Below are 16,890 nucleotides of genomic sequence, written 5' to 3'. Positions count from 1 at the left end.
ATTATAATCAAAATGAAGAAATATCTATGGGCACCTGGGTGACTCAGTAAGTTAATAGTCTGACTCTTGGTTTTGACTCAGGTCATGATCTCAGGGTCATGAGACTGAGCCCCAAGTCAGTCTCTGCACTCAGCGAAAACTTTCCTTGAGATTTTCTCTCTCTCTGTCCCTCTCCCATAAGCTCTCTCTCAAATAAATAAATCTAAAAAAAAAAAAAAAGAAGAAATATCTAGAATTAAGTGAACATGAAAACACAAAATGTATGGCGCATAATTAGAGAAATATTTAGAAGAGCATATATACATTTAAATATGTTTATCAGGAAACAATAAAAGTTGAAAAGAAATATGCTTGGCATCCAACCCAAGAAGGGATAAAAAAAGAACATCAAAAGAAACTCAAAGAAGAAAAAAGAATATAAGACAGGATATAATAAGAAACAACATAATAATTTTTTTAAGTGGAGGAGATTAATAAGGCTAAAAGTTCTGTTTTTGAGAAGATAACCAAGATAAATCTCGGATTAGACTGATAGGAGGGGTGCCTGGGTGGCTCATCAGTTAAGCATCTGCCTTCGGCTCAGGTCATGATCTCAGGGTCCTGGGATCCAGCCCCGCATCAGGTTTCCTGCTCAGTGGGGAGTCTGCTTGTCCCTCTCCCTCTTCCCCTCACCCCTGTTTGTGAGCCGTCTCTCTCAAGTAAATAAATAAAATTCTTAAAAAAAAAAAAAAAAAGACTGGGACACCTGGGTATCTCACTCAGTTGGTTAAGCGTCTGTCTTCAGCTCAGGTCATGATCCCAGGGGCCTGGGATTGAGCTCCACATGGGGCTCCTTGCTCAGGCGGGAGCCTGCTTCGCCCTCAGCCTTCCACTCTCTCTCTTTCTCTCTGACAAATAAAGAAATAAAATCTTTAAAAAATAAATAAATAAAAAGATTGAAAGGAAAATAAAGGAGATAAAAAACTAAGTAAAACACGATCAAATAATGAAGAGGATGAAATAATTATAGATTTTAAAAGCAAGCATAGATAAAAGGCATAAATTCCCAGAAAATACATGAAATGCCAAACTGGCACAAAAAGAAAAAGGTAACTTAAAATAGATTCAGAAGGATTAAAGAAATTGAACTGGTAGTTAAAACTCCATCCCAAAGATCTCTAGACCTGGATGCTTTTTAAATGGACTCTATCAAGCTTTTTAAAAACACAATTCCCATGTTATATAAGTTGTTCCCAAAAATGTAAAAAGAAAAATTCTCAGTTCATTTTATGAAACTAATATAATCCAACTTCCCTTAAGGCTTCTGGATTTTAAGTCATAATTCAGAAAGTGTTCTCCACTCCCAGGTTATAGAGGAATTTATCCACGTCTTTCCTGGTACTTGAATGGTTTCATTTTATTTTTACATTTATGTCTCTGATCCATTTGGAATTTATTCTGGTACATACTGTAAATAATGAATCCAATTTTCTCTATTCCCATCTGGCTACACACAGTGGTATGCTGGAGTTGGCTCATGCCAGCTCCTAAGAGATGATTGTTAAATTTTCAGGAATTTTGTGAGCTGATTGCTAAACACAGCCATTATTACAAAACAGAGAAAATCTATTAAGTCTAATCTACAGAGAAAATCTAAATGGCTTTGGGTTTGGTGATGACTTTTTGGATATAACACCAAAGGCATGCCCCATGAAAGAAATACGTGGTAAGCTGGACTTCATTAAAATTAAAAACTTCTGCTTTGCAAAAGACTTTGGCAAGAGAATGAGAAGATGAATCACAGACTGGGAGAAAGTATTTGCAAAAGACACATCTAATAAAGGACTGTTATCCAAAATACACAAAGAACTCTTAAAACTCAACAGTAAGAAAATTAAAAATCTGATTTATAAGAGGGATAAAAGACCTAAATAGACACCTCACCAAAGAAGATATACAGTCAGCAAATGAGCATATGAAAGGATGCTCCACATCCTATGTCATTAGAGAATGCAGACTAAAACAACCACGAGATACCACTAACACCTATTGGAATAGTTAAAATCCACAAACTGACAACACCAAATGCTGGTGAGTGTGTGGGGAAATAGGAACTCGCATTCATTGGTGGTGGAATGCGAAATCGAAGAGATATTTCAGAAGACAGTTTGGTGGTTTCTTACAAAACTAAACATACTCTTACCATGTAATCCAACAATGGCCCTTCTTGGTATTTATTCAAATGAGTTGAAAATTTATATAAAAACCTGCCCCACCCCCCAGATATTTATAGTAGATTTATTTGTAACTACCATAACCAAGATGCCTTTCAGTAGGCAAATAGGTAAACTGTGGTACATCAGTGCTAAAAAGAAGTGAGCAATTAAGCCATGAAATGATATGGAGATATCTTAAATGCATATTACTAAGGGAAAAAGGCCAATCTGAAAAGGCTACATACTGTATAATTCTAAGTATATGACATTCTGGGAAAGGCAAAGTAAGAGATAGTAAAAATATGAAAACAAAAATAAAAATAAACAGTGGTTGCCAGAGGTTATGGAGGAGGAAGAATGAATCAGAGGAGGGCACAGAAGATTCTTAGGGCAGTGAAACTGTTCTGTATGATACTGTAATGGTGGATATGTCATCATATATTTGTCAAAACCCATAGAATGTACAACACCAAGAGTGAACCCTAATGTACACTTGCACTTTGTGTGGTTATTATGTGTCATTGTAGCTTCATCCTTTGTAACAAATGTACCACTCTTGCACTGGATATTGATAGTGGAGGAGGCTGGTGGGGGACAGGGTTATATAAGGGAACTCTCTTTACTTTCCCCCCAGTTTTACTATGAACCTAAAACTGCTCTAAAAAATAAAGTCTATTTAAAATAAGAAAAGCAGGGGCACCTGGGTGGCTCAATCGGTTAAGCGTCTGCCTTCGGCTCAGGTCATGATCCCAGGGTCCTGGGATCAAGCCCTCCATCCTGCTCCCTGCTCAGCGGGGAGCCTGCTTCTCCCTCTCCCTCTGCCACACCTCCTGCTCGTGCGTGCTCTCTCTCTCTCGCTCTCTCTCTCAAATAAATGAATAAAATCTTTAAAGGAAATAAAATAAAATAAGAAAAGCAAAATGAGGCATTATCTTACTTCTATAATATGGGCAGATTCTAGAAAGCTGGGCCATGCCAAGTGTTGGTGGGGAGGTAACAGTATCATGCTCTGCTGTCATACAGCCTGGCAAATCTACAGCACCGTTTGGTCAGATTAAGTGTGTCCATATCTAGAACCCCCTTCCTGAGTACCTATCACAAAGACAATCTCACACACATCCATAAGGGGACATGCAAGAGGTTACACATCTCAAAATTGTTCATAGGGACAGAGTAATGGAAGCTCTCCCGGTGCTCATTCCCCAGGATGGGGGAGGGGAAGACATGCATAGGTAAAATGTGATGGTTGAGCAGCTAGAAAGCCACAGACTCCAAATACACATGGCGACATGTATAATATTTAAAACACAGTGGAAAAAAAGAAAGATACAGAATGAAGTATAGAACACAGGACTACTAAAAGTCAATTTTTAGATGGACAACCAAAGAACACATACAAATAGAAAGATGCACGTTAAATACATTGGAAGAGTTTCCTATGCGGTAGAAGGAGAATAGGAATAAGGCATGTGCATAAAAATTTTAATAAAGTTAAAAGAAAAAAAGCAAAACTAGATTAAATAGCATCTTTGTGTAAACCAATGTTAATAAGATGCCATAAACTGAAGGGTGTGGTTAATTTCAACTTCCACACCTGAGGGGCGCTTGGGTGGCTCAGTTGGTTAAGCGTCTGGCTTCGGCTCAGGTCATGTTCTCAGGGTTTTGGGATTGAGTCCCGCATCGGGTTCCCTGCTTAGTGGGGAGTCTACTTTTCCCTCTGCCTGCCCTGTCTGCTGCTTCCCCTGCTTGTGCTCTCTCTCTGACAAATAAATAAAATCTTTAAAAAAAATTAAATAAACTTCCACACCTGAAACCCAACTAAAGATAAATGATGGTGATGAGGATAGACAGATAGACAAAAAAGAAACCATTCTCTCTCTCCTTATGATCCCTGAAATACCACCACTACTCCCACCCCGCCCCCTAGAGAGTTCCATTTTCAACCCATTTGACCTTGGTTTTATAGGAAATTTGAAGCTCTTTATACAGAAACAGTTGAGAAACCCTTTTATTTCAGGAAGTAAATTCCATCCACCCAAACTGCTACTGTCATTTCAGTAAGTCCTCTCCCACTTTCCACACCTTGTGTTGCAATTTCTGATTTCTCTCTCCCCTGCTCATTACAACCTGATATGAACTATACAAAGGGAGAACAGAGGAAGGGTCTCCTTACAGAAGGGGAGAGAGAGCATCGCAGAGAGAAAGGACAGCAGGTGCAGACGTATGGTGGCATACAAGACACATTCAGAGAACTGCATTCAGACCACTTAGAATTCTGGTGTGACTGCAATTTAGAGTGAGAAAGAGAGGCTCTAGGAGATGAATCTGCCGAGGGAGACAGGGTCAGATCAGCTCACAAAGGATGGTAGGTGAGGCTTAGGAGTTTGAATTCAGACCAGAGGCAAATATGGAGTCACTGACGAATGTTAAGCGAGGAAGGAAGTGACTTGATTGGATCTGTGTCTAGAACCATCACAAAGACAGCCTGTGGAGTGTGGAGAAAAAGGAGGGCAGGAAAGGGGGAGCCGTTTACAAGGATGCTGCAGTGGTTCATACTAGAGCATTCATGAATTTAACAGAAGACCAGAATAGCCTGACTCTCTTCGTGGATTTGGTATACAATTGCAAATTGACAGGGCTAGACAAAATGGTTTCCCCAGGTCCCTCCCAGCTTTACGATTTTCAAATCCCACTTATTTTATATTTAATCAAAGGGAGTGATGAGGCATAAGCTAGAGAAATTTACAAATTTATGATCAATATGCAGAACTCACATTCAGCAGACAGAAGACATTAAAGGCTATACATGATGCTGATTGCCTAGATAATTCTCTGTGATCAAGCACACTTTACAATTAATGATATATATTTTTTTATTCAGGTGAGATCTGCTGTTTTTAAAAGTTTTCGTGTTTGAAATTTTATGGGACAACTCTGTTGAGTTCAATGCTGAATATTCTAAATAGTAGCAGAAATATTTTAACATCACTAGAGTCACTTCTGCGTCTCCCATCACAAATAAGATTGGATTTGATAGAAAAATCTAGGGCATTGCCATGACAATTACCAGGCTTAATCTTAGTTCCACTTAGGCTTTATATAACTCCAATCAGACAAAAAGCAGAGGGCTGTTAAAGGGCAGGGATGGGTGCTCACCTCTGCCTCTTGCTATCACATTGTCCTGACTCCAGCAGTAAGGCAACATGACATTAAGCCACTGGTTCTCAACCCTGGCTGCTTGCTGGAATCACCTGAGGATCTTTTACAAATTGCTGATGCCTAGGCCCTATCCCTAGAGCTTCTGATTTAATTGGTCTGGAGTGAGAAGGTTTTAAAAATCTTCCCAGGTGATTTGAATGTGCAACCAGGGTTAAGAGCCACTGCACTAGGTAATTATCACAGCAATTCTCAAGGTGGCCGCCCAGGGACGCCCAGAAGTTGGCAATGCCTTCCAAGTGGCTGCCGGTCTGGATTTTTGTGTGTTTGGATTCTATCATGGTTTGGCAAAAATAATAGAATTATCACATTAAAAATAAATTGGTTGTATCATTGGTATCCCATCTAAAGGGCATCGGTGTTTTCATAGATCCTGTTTGATAATTTTATAGAATTGTTGGGGTGCCTGGGTGGCTCAGTCGCTAAGCATCTGCCTTCGGCTCCGGCCATGATCCCGGGGTCCTGGGATCGAGCCCCGCATCGGGTTCCCTGCTCGGCGGGGAGACTGCTTCTCCCTCTCTCACTTCCCCTCCTTGTGTTCCCTCTCTTGCTGTGCCTCTGTCAAATAAATAAATAAAATCTTTAAAAAAAAATTTATAGAATTGTTTTTAACGGAGCAAGGGGGAGTAGGGGAGAAGAGAAGGGGAAATGAAATGCTGAGATCCCACATAAGAGTGTGAGAACCTCTGGGTTTCGGAAGAAGCTGGGTACAGTGCAAGCAAATCACAGTTGTGCAGGACACCATCTGCTTCCCATCATGCCCCTGGGGCATTTTGAGGTCTATCATAATTATAGTCTTCTATATTATAACGCGGAATTCCCAGATTTTTTTTAAATCATAATATTGCCAAGTGACCTATCAGGGTCTCTCCCTCTCTTCTCTAATAAGAAGTCTGAAATCAATAGAAGACTTTTACTGCATCTTTTAAATACCACATGTAGGTCTTAGGAATCATCCGGCATCTTGTTTCTGTAACTGGACAATTCTTAGATCTTCTTCATCAGCCTGTTGAACTGCTTTTGTTGGCTTTCTTTTTTCAGGGACATATACCATCCAGAATTTTTCTGATATTCTTGCTTTTAACTGTTGTGACTCAACAAAAGCAGCTAAACATGATACAAATTCAATGTCATTTCCTTCAAGACTTAACTCAACTTTCTGGGCTTGAAATGCTGAGCAAGCAATTCCTGGCCTCATCCAAACACTACAAATGCATTTTTCACCCCCTGAACTACAGATGTCAACAAGAGATACATCCTACTGAATAACAATGCTGATGGAGAAGTGAGAATATACAGACCTCACCTTGTAATGGAAGCCGAGAATCTCATCCTTGATCATCTTCTGGATGTGACTACAGATAGTCCAGACTCTAGCCAGTTCCTTTCTTTCTCCCCACCACTAGAGAATGAATGTTTGTGTCCCTCCCAAATTCATCTACTGAAACCTAATCCCCAATGTTATGGTATTTGGAGATGGAGCCTTTGGGAGGTGACTGAGTCATGACGGTGGCGCCCTCATGCATGGGATTAGTGACCCTGTAGAACAGACCCTGGAAAGGCAGCGCCTTGGCCCCTTCTTTTTTTAAAAATTTTTTTATTGTTATGTTAATCATCATACATTACATCATTAGTTTTAGATGTAGTGTTCCATGATTCATTGTTTGTGCATAACACCCAGTGCTCCATGCAGAACGTGCCCTCTTTAATACCCATCACCAGGCTAACCCATCCTCCCACCCCCCTCCCCTCCAGAACCCTCAGTTTGTTTTTCAGAGTCCATCATCTCTCATGGTTCGTCTCCCCCTCCGATTTCCCCCGCTTCATTCTTCCCCTCCTGCCATCTTCTTCTTTTTTTTTTTCTTAACATATATTGCATTATTCGTTTCAGAGGTACAGATCTGAGATTCAACAGTCTTGCACAATTCACAGCGCTTACCAGAGCACATACCCTCCCCAGTGTCTATCACCCAACCACCCCATCCCTCCCACCCCCTACCACACCAGCAACCCTCAGTTTGTTTCCTGTGATTAAGAATTCCTCATATCAGTGAGGTCATATGATACATGTCTTTCTCTATTTGACTTATTTCGCTCAGCATAATACCCTCCAGTTCCATCCACGTCGTTGCAAATGGCAAGATCTCATTCCTTTTGATGGCTGCATAATATTCCATTGTATATATATACCACATCTTCTTTATCCATTCATCTGTCGATGGACATCTTGGCTCTTTCCACAGTTTGGCTATTGTGGACATTGCTGCTATAAACATCGGGGTACATGTACCCCTTCGGATCCCTACATTTGTATCTTTGGGGTAAATACCCAGTAATGCAATTGCTGGATGGTATGGTAACTCTATTTTCAACTTTTTGAGGAACCTCCATACTGTTTTCCAGAGTGGCTGCACCAGCTTGCATTCCCACCAACAGTGTAGGAGGGTTCCCCTTTCTCCGCATCCCCACCAACATCTGTCATTTCCTGACTTGTTAATTTTAGCCGTTCTGACTGGTGTGAGGTGGTATCTCATTGAGGTTTTGATTTGGATTTCCCTGATGCCGAGCGACGTTGAGCACTTTTTCATGTGTCTGTTGGCCTTGGTCCCTTCTGCAATGAGAGGACACAGTTAGAAAACAGCCATCTGTGAAATGGGAAGCAGGTCTTCACAGGACACTGAGTCTGTCAGAGCACTGAGCTTGGACTCTCAGCCTCCAGCACTGTGAGAAATGCATTTCTGTTGTGTGCACGCCACCTCATCTATGGAATTCTGTTATAGCAGTCTGCACTGACTGACACCATTCGTCGACCTGGAGCCTCTTCTTTTTCTTTCCAAGGAGACTGAGCTCTATATCAATTAAAATCTCGGGGACCCTTCACAAGAACCATGTGTCCCTTCAGAGTGATGTTGATACTTTCTGGCATATCGCAAGTCTGGTTGCTTCATTCTCAGAGTAGATGCGGCAAACAGCTCAAAGTCTGATATTCAAATGGGTAGGGGTTTTACTTATGGTATCCTTTTCTATCATTGCAAAAAAGTATCATTGTATAAAAATACAATTATTTATCAGTTTCCTGGCACTGCCATAATGATGTTCAAAAACTAGGTGACTTCGAAACAACAGAAATTTATTGTCTCATGGTACTGGAGGTCAGAACTCTGAAATCAAGGTGTCAGCAAAGCCATGCACCCCCTGAAACTTGTAGGGGAAATCCTTAACTCTCCCTAGCTTCTTTTGGGGTTGCCATCAATCTTTGATATTCTTTGCCTTGCAGATACAGAACTTCAATCTTTGCCTTCATTGTCAGTTGGTGTTCTCAATGTGTGTCACTGTCTTCACACGGCCATCTCTTTATAAGGACACCAGTCATGTTGGATTAGAGCCCGCCCTATTCCAATATGACTTCGTCTTAACTAATTCTATCTTCAATGACCCTTTTTCCAAATAAGCTCACATTCTGAGGTACTAGGGGTTAAAACTTAATATAGCTTTTGAGGGAACACAATTCAATCCATACCAATACCCAACAATATTATTTAGGGGTTTTTTAAATGTATGAAATCTAAATTTTTAAAGAAGTTCATAGATTAACCTCTGCATGCCAAAATAATTTTTGATGAAACTATACCACTTCTGGTGCAAAAGGCCCAAAGGTGAGCCGAATCTCCATGACAAAAAGAGAAATCCTTGACTAAAAGAATACACCTTTGGGACTATTACTCTATAATTTATCTTCTTTTTAATAAAAGCAAAAGAGAAAATGGGAGGAAACTTCTCTGCTGGTTACTTTTTACCAAATTTTAGCTGGGAGTTTATCTTAAAACTTTGAGTCACATTGGAGCAAATGTTTTTAAGGAATATGCAAAGTTCCCATCTTTATTAGTGTGAAACATGAGAATCTAAAAAGACTGAGGGGAAAAACCACTCTAATTTTTGAAAGCTATTTTTCTTTCTGTTTGCAGTACTTCACGATAACTTGAATCAGAAAGACCTTGATGATATAAAATGTTATTCCTCAAGGTTTTTTACTGGTAAAATGACGCATATTTTTTCTATGCTATTGAATACAAGCCTATCCTTCATTCTATCGAACTAAAAAGAATATCCCTATCAAGGATCTAATGTCATGAAACCAAAGAGAAAGAATTTAGAATTTTTAAAGTTACATAAAAATACTTAAGATTAAACATATAGATATGGATAGGTAGGCAAATATCAAAACTCCAAATAGCATTTTACTTTCCCATTACTGCTATAAAAGTATAAAGCACTACACAAACAAAATGAGAAGATACAGAGTCTGGTAGTCCTCACTTCAGAGAACACTCAGGGTTTTCCTGAGCATGGGGTTAGAATGTCCTCATCCACACGACCCCAGCCCTAGGTAAGTGGTTATGTTCATGCCTTGCAGTGACAGGCTGTGACAGAAATCCAATTCAGACTATTGTAAGAAAAGAAAAAAAAAAAGTTTGTAACTAGTTAAACATGGCGGTCAACGTGGCTCAACAATGTCACCAGAATTCAGCTCTCTCAAACCTTCTCTTCCGTCTGCTTTCTTTTGTACTGGCTTGACTCTCCACGTGGAGACACCTGGCAGGCTTACACTTTCCAGCTTCAAGTCCAAGAGAAAGGAAACACATTTCGGTAGTTCCAAGAGGGATCCGTGCAACCGGAGTATGTGTCCATCTTGAACTGTGCCAAGGAGATGAAAGCTTTTATCAGGCATCCTGAGGACAGCGCCCACTCTGGGAGTTAGATCAGCATTACCTGAACTCCCAAGACTGAGTGGGGGAGAGATCATGCCCTGTTACAAGGGGCTCTGAGTCTGGATGGGCAAAAACAACCAATGTCCATTTCAAATGAGGATAAAGAATACAGAAGACGAAGAGGTCTACTTGAAGAAATTAATTGGACCTTAGGTCTCCTCTTTCCAAAGCTGTGATAAACACATATAATTAAATGTTGACCTTCTCTGTGGTCCATCAGAAGGAGTGGGTCAAATAAGGAGCACTCTAATGATAGAATGTGAATGAACCTCAGAAACATTATACTAAATAAAAGAAGCCAGACACAAAAGGCCACATATGAATATGCAGAAAAAAGTACATCCATAGACACCAAAAGCAGACTGGTGGTTGTCAGGGATCAGGGACAGATGAGAATGGGAAGTGACCACTTTGGGGGTGATGAAAATAATTTAGAACTTGATACAGGTAAGTGGTTGTACAACATCATGGATGTATTCAAAGCCACAGAATTGTACATTTTGAAATAGTTAATTTTATGTTATGTGAATTTCACTTCAATTTTTTTAATGGGGGAGGGGGGAGGACTCTAGTCCCTGTGCAAGACTTAAACGGGGTAGAAACCCTGATCTTTCTTCTCTTTCTATCTCTATTTATGATCACCTGCTTAAGTGCCGTTGGAGGTTCACAGACCTCTTTACTTTTTCGCCTATCAAGCATTCATTCTATGCTCAAGAAAGTGGCCTTCCCTTCCTTGCTTCTCTGACAAAGCCAACCATCCAGAAACTTCCTGACCATAAAGTTTTAGGTGGTTTTAAAGTACTTGGCCTTTAATCACTCACTCCCCCTTCACCCTCCCTGCCTCCAGCAAATGGGGAGCTGATAAACTTTGGCTTAGTATATATCCTATTCCCTTATTTTCTGCCTTCTACCGAGGTGCTACTGTTCTCAGTGCATAAGAGTTTAGCTAACACGGCATTGATAAAGTCCAGTTTCACATTTTGTAAATTCTGGGAGAGTCTCCACAGATACAGGTCCCACAACAACCTGCCCAGAAATGTTTCCAGAAGAGAGTCCAGTCATTTGAAGGACAGCTCTGGTGGGTTTTTGCTAAAGGCTTTATTTCTGCCGAATGTCATGTCAAATCTGCAGCCTGAAGTTCCTAAACTGCACAGTTACCAGAAAGTTGGTTGGAAACCACGAGGAGTCAAGCAGTTTTAGGAATAGTGTGTGAATTTTTATCTGGATCCTGCCTGTGAAACTTCAACAGCTCAAACAAAGACAAGAGTAATTGTTTAAGACATATTTTAGGGAGAAAAATAAATTGGTATAGTGGGCATGAATCTCCGTGAATAAATTCTGGGGTGCCAGAAATAAAACTTTATTCTTCTGTAGTAAAACTCAATTTCTATTTAGAAGGCCTAATGCCCCCAGACAGCAGGAAGTTCTCTGGTCAGTTGGAGACCCCTGAGCCTTGCCTTTGGCTTATGTCTAAGTTCTGGGAAGTCAAAGTCACGTCAAGTTTTAGGAAGGAAGGCATCTCGTCCCTGGCTGCAAGATAGCTAGGACATCCCCTGATCCCATCCATCTGACTCCGTCTCCAACTTCCACGCCACACACGTGGGCATCACCATCATTTTGTTATTCCTTGCTTGATTAGGACATAGAAAGCTACAGGAACCTACAGAGCTGTCCATACCCCCTAGGCCTGGACTCTGTGGTCTTTCAAGCTCAGGACTCTGTCTTGGAGTTACAGGGCCCTTGTGTCTCAAATTGCTCCCTTTCTTTCCAGGTTTTTACCACCTCCCCAGCATTCTGCTTGGGAAGCAGGGTGCAGAGACTTTACCCCTGGAATCAGACCAACTCTTAACAAACTCGCCTCACATGAACTTCCACTTCTCCCCACTACCCCCACGCACACACACACATACCCTGCTAAGGAGAATCTCCTAGTGGGGAGCCCAGAAATGCCTAGAGGCTTGAATGGGAGAAAGGGCAAAGAAGGGAATGGTAAGAATTCAGTGTATGTTTCTTTAACATATATTCATTTTGTTTTGTTGCTTTGAAGATTGCAGACTAGAATAACATCATTTTACATACTATTTCCCCCCTGCCAAAAGAAATAGTGGATAAGATCCCAGACATAAGAATGCACCTGATTTCAAGACATTTACCCTGATACTTTTCCTTTTTTAAAATAATTTATTTATTTATTTATTTATTTGAGAGAGAGGGGCGGGGGAGGGGCAGAGGGAGAGGGAGAGAGAAACCCAAGCAGACTCCAAACTGAACACAAAACCCCCACACAGGGCTCAATCCCAGGACTCTGAGATCAAGACCAATGCTCAACCAACTTTCCCACCCAGGTGCCCCCACCCTGACTCTTTTCTACCACCCAAGCTGGGGCATTGACTTCCTCTCCATAAGCTTCTTTGTTTGCAAGCCCCACCCTAGCAGGGGGACCCATTATCACCTAGGACACCTGCATATGACACACTCAAACCTCAACACGGTTGTGAAGGGGAGTGTGCCCTACCTTAGAAAATGCTAAAAAATAATGGCTTATGCCTCTTAAATATCTGTAAGACAGTCTTAACACACATCTCAGTTTAAGGAGAAGAATTTGGTTCAATGAGCATTTTTGCCCACATAGATGCTATGGCATTCAATTCTCTATACCATAATTTTGATAAGTGCCATGTACTATTATTAAATGTGTGTGTTTGTATATTGGCTGGGGGGGGGGGGGACAGTGTTTGCTCCCCAACTGGATATTAAGCTCCCAGATGGTGTTTTGTTTTGTTTTGTTTTGTTTTTTAAACACGTCTAGCTGTTCATTAACAGGCCGGGAAACTGAACATCTCTCCCCAAAACAGTGGAAGCAGGAATAGCTTGTTCCAATCAATGGGCATTTTTAACAATGATAGCAGGAATTCATAACTATTGCATACCTTCATTTTCTATTTTTTTCTTTCTTTCTTTCTTTTTTTGCATACCTTCATTTTCAGCTGAACCAAACCCACTGTACTTGGGTGTTTAGTCCTCCTCCACGTCAGAGAACTTTGCTCTAGCAGCAGCTCTGGGCAGTGGAGACTTTATTCAGTCATTGCCTACATACAGTTTATACTTAGGACATCCCATCCTTCTGCTTAGGCACCTGAGTGTCATGGTTCTTCCTGCACCAGAGCTGAGAGTGCCGTGTTTCTACATTCCATTTTTTTATCCTATTATTTTATTCTGTGTGCACAACATGATGCTCTGTTTATGGAAGATGCCTCAAGAAATGCTTGCTAAAGAGGATGGATGAATGAAAATGATACACTATTAAGGCTAAAAGGATCTTGAAAATTTATCTAGCCTTTTCTGAAACCTTCAGGCAGGCCATTCGCTCAAGCCAATTCGAATAAATGAGAACTTACTCAATTTTTTTAAACCTCCAGCAAAAATTTCTAAATCCATTTTCGTAAAATAGTATTAATGTGGCACTGAACAACTCTATCTAAAACTTCCCCACCACATCGAACGTGAATGTGACAGAGAGAACACACACCAGACTGAGGACCAGGAGTTGTGCCCTGGAGCCTGACTCTGTGGCCCACAGGGCTTGACCTTGGCAGCATCACTGACCTTCCAGGGAGTTTCCATGCTTCATCTGTAAAATTACAGGGGTTGATCAGAGGACCTCTAAGCTCACTTACACTCAAATTCTATTAATCCTTTTCATTTGTGTGCCAGGATAGGAAGAGTGAGGCTCTTTTCATATGGTATGTATTTTTCCCTTGCTTTGTTTCCTACTTTAAAGGGAGAGAACACAAATGTTTTCTCTTACTCTCCCAGGAGGACCTGAAGATTAGCAGCCCCTCCTGCCATAATGTTTGATCACCCTTCATAGGAATTATTTTATAAATTTGTAAGATTTCTTATAGGGAAAATAGAAAGATAAATCAGTCTTGCTTCTGTATGGTCGATCAAAATATATTTTGATAGCTGGGATACACAAAACCTGGCTTCCCACATGGACACCATCAATGTTTTGTAGGTTTGTGCTATAGGTTTCTGCATGAGAGTATGGGAATGCTGATAGATCTTATGTTGTATGATTCCAATCAAAAAATAAAAAGACTATATACATGGTGTTTTTGCAATTGCACACACTTCACTAAAAAAATATTCCTGGGGCGCCTGGATGACTCAGTTAATTAAGCATTGGACTCTTGATTTCAGCTCAGGTCATGATCTCAGGGTCATGGGATCAAGCCCCATGTGGGACTTGGCACTGGGCGTGGAGCCTGCTTAAGAGTCTTTCTGTCCCTTTCCCTCAGCCCCTCCCCCACTTAAAAAAATATATTATATATATGTTATATATAATATATATATATGTTATACATATATATATATATTCCATATAGGCAAGAACTTGCATTTTAACTAGGCATCGATGAGAACATAACCCTCTACTTAAAATTTTACACATCAGATATATCCAAAAGAATTGAAAGCAGGGTCTTAAAAAGATATTTGGGCACCCATGTTCATAGCATCATTGGTCACAAGAGCCAAAAGGTGGAAGCAACCCAAGTGTCCATTGAAAGATGAATGGATAAACAAAATGTGGTAAATACAATGGCATATTACTCAGCACTAAAAATGAGTGAGGGGTGCCTGGGCGGCTCAATTGGTTAAGCGTCTGACTCTTGATTTCGTTAGGTCACGATCTCAGGGTCATGAGATTGAGCCCTGCTTTGGTCACCACTCTCAGTGTGGAGCCTGCTTGAGATGTTCTCTCTCTCCCTCTCCCTCTGCCCCTCCCCTCTTCCCCCCGGCAGAGTCTCTCCCTCTCTCAAATAAATAAATAAATCTTTTTTTTTTAGTGCCATGGGTGAACCTTGAAGACATTATACTAAGTAAGTCAGTTGGACTTACTATATTGTATGAATCACGTATATGAGGTATCTAGAGTAGTCAAATTCATAGAGACAGAAAGTAAAATAGTGGTTTCTGGGAGAATGGTGGAAGCGGGGAATGGGAAGTTACTGTTTAATGGCTCCAGAGGTTTGGTTTTGCATGACAAGAAGAGTTTTGTGGATGCACAATAATGATGGTGGCACAAAAACGTAAATGCACTTCATGCCATTGAACCGTACACTTCAAAATGGTTACCATGGTAAATCATGTCATGTCTACTTGCCACAATTTAAAAAATAAAACAAAAAATTACACAAATGGTCGAAAGAATTTTCTGGAGTCGCTTCTGGCTCTGCACATTTCAAAGATGGTTCTGCTCTGATGCTCAGATACTCCCAGTATTGAAAACTGCAAGACACTTGGATGTCACTCTGTGACCTCTGGCTCCATACCTTCAGGTCATTATGCCACAGTGGACAGCGGGAGTATTCCTGGAAACCATTCCTACATCAGACTGCTAGGGATCACTTAACTACACAGGGTAGTGATTGTGGTCCCCATTATTATGTCCCACTAAATGCAAACGAAAAGCACCGTCAGCTCAATTTCCTCCTACTTGGATTCCAGAGATGCCCCAGTTGCTCCACCACCGTCCAACAAAGGGAAACGTGACATAGGGGAAGTCAAGCTGGAAAGAAACAGTGATCTGAACTGATTGCGATTAAAACGTACTACTTATTGCAAACTTCAGAAACAGAAGAATATGTGAACGTGTGTCTAGCACATCTCCTGAGACCTTGGAAGGAGCCCATCCAGATGAGGACTCCAAAGGGTAAGCGTTACTGGCTTCTCAGCAAATTCACCCCTGAACTCCTATTTCACTGCAAATCCTTTCTAGATGAGTATCCTTGCCACTTGTTTTGTTCTCACATGATATGTGAACTGCCAGGTCAAAATTCTTTGCACAATAATCCTTTCGGATAGACATTCTATATCACTTTTTATATTCTCTCCACATATGTCTAGTCTTTTTAACTTGACTTTGCAGCCATTGTTTTTCAAATATGTTATTGTGCTTGCACCTGTCTGATCTACCACAGACTGTGAAAGACTTGAAAACAAGGAATATTTCTATCATGAGACTCAGTGGAATACTACAATCACGTCTAATTAATGTGTTTGGACAAGGTAATGTGTGTGTGTGTGTGAGCGTGTATGTAGGGGTGGGGGGCTCTCCTCTGAAAGCTTACCAAGTGTCCATCTTTGGTTGTGGGGTCCAGAAACGGACACAGAACTCTGCCCAGGGTTCTAAACTTTTGTTTTATTTTATTTTGTTTGTGTGTGTGCATTTACTATAAAATGTATCTGTATCAGTCAGGAATTGAGTTCAACTGTGAGTAGCAGAGACCTGAAAAAAAGGGTGGCGTAAGATTTCTTTCTTCCTTTTGTAATAGGAAATCCAAAGGTGAGCAGCCCAGACCTGCTATGAGAACTCCCGGTTGTCGCCAGACACTGAGGCTGCTTTCAGCTCTCTGTTCCGATAATGCTGTTCCTTATCCTCATACTTGTAAGATGGTTGCTAGCGCATTGGCCCTTTGGAGGCCGTCATATCTGCATTCCTAGCAGAAAGAAGGATAAATGAGGTAGGAAGGCAAAAAACATGCCTCTTCGAGGCCTGCCTCTTTTCTAAGGAGTGTTCTTGATAGTCACGCAAGAGACTTCTGCCTGTATCTCACTGGCAGCCCTTGCTGTAAGGAGTGACGTGTGGGGAAGTTTGGAAATGTGGTCTTTCTCTGGACACAGGTTTACCCACAATGAATACTGGG

The 16,890-nt window shown here is 40.9% G+C and overlaps 1 protein-coding gene across 2 annotated transcripts in view; it reads right to left on the bottom strand.

Annotated features, from left to right (window-relative positions):
• MEGF10 (multiple EGF like domains 10) overlaps window positions 1–16,890 on the bottom strand; it is a 358,960-nt gene that overhangs the window by 265,198 nt on the left and 76,872 nt on the right. The gene's annotated exons all lie outside the window — the stretch shown is intronic.

This window comes from Mirounga angustirostris, unplaced genomic scaffold, assembly GCF_029215605.1.
Source record: "Mirounga angustirostris isolate CCGP_5_RB_7025 unplaced genomic scaffold, mMirAng1.0.hap1 SCAF_7, whole genome shotgun sequence".
NCBI classification, from domain to species: Eukaryota; Metazoa; Chordata; class Mammalia; order Carnivora; family Phocidae; genus Mirounga; species Mirounga angustirostris.
Note: the sequence above shows the minus strand (reverse complement) of the source record. Positions and strands in the feature narration are given on the sequence as shown.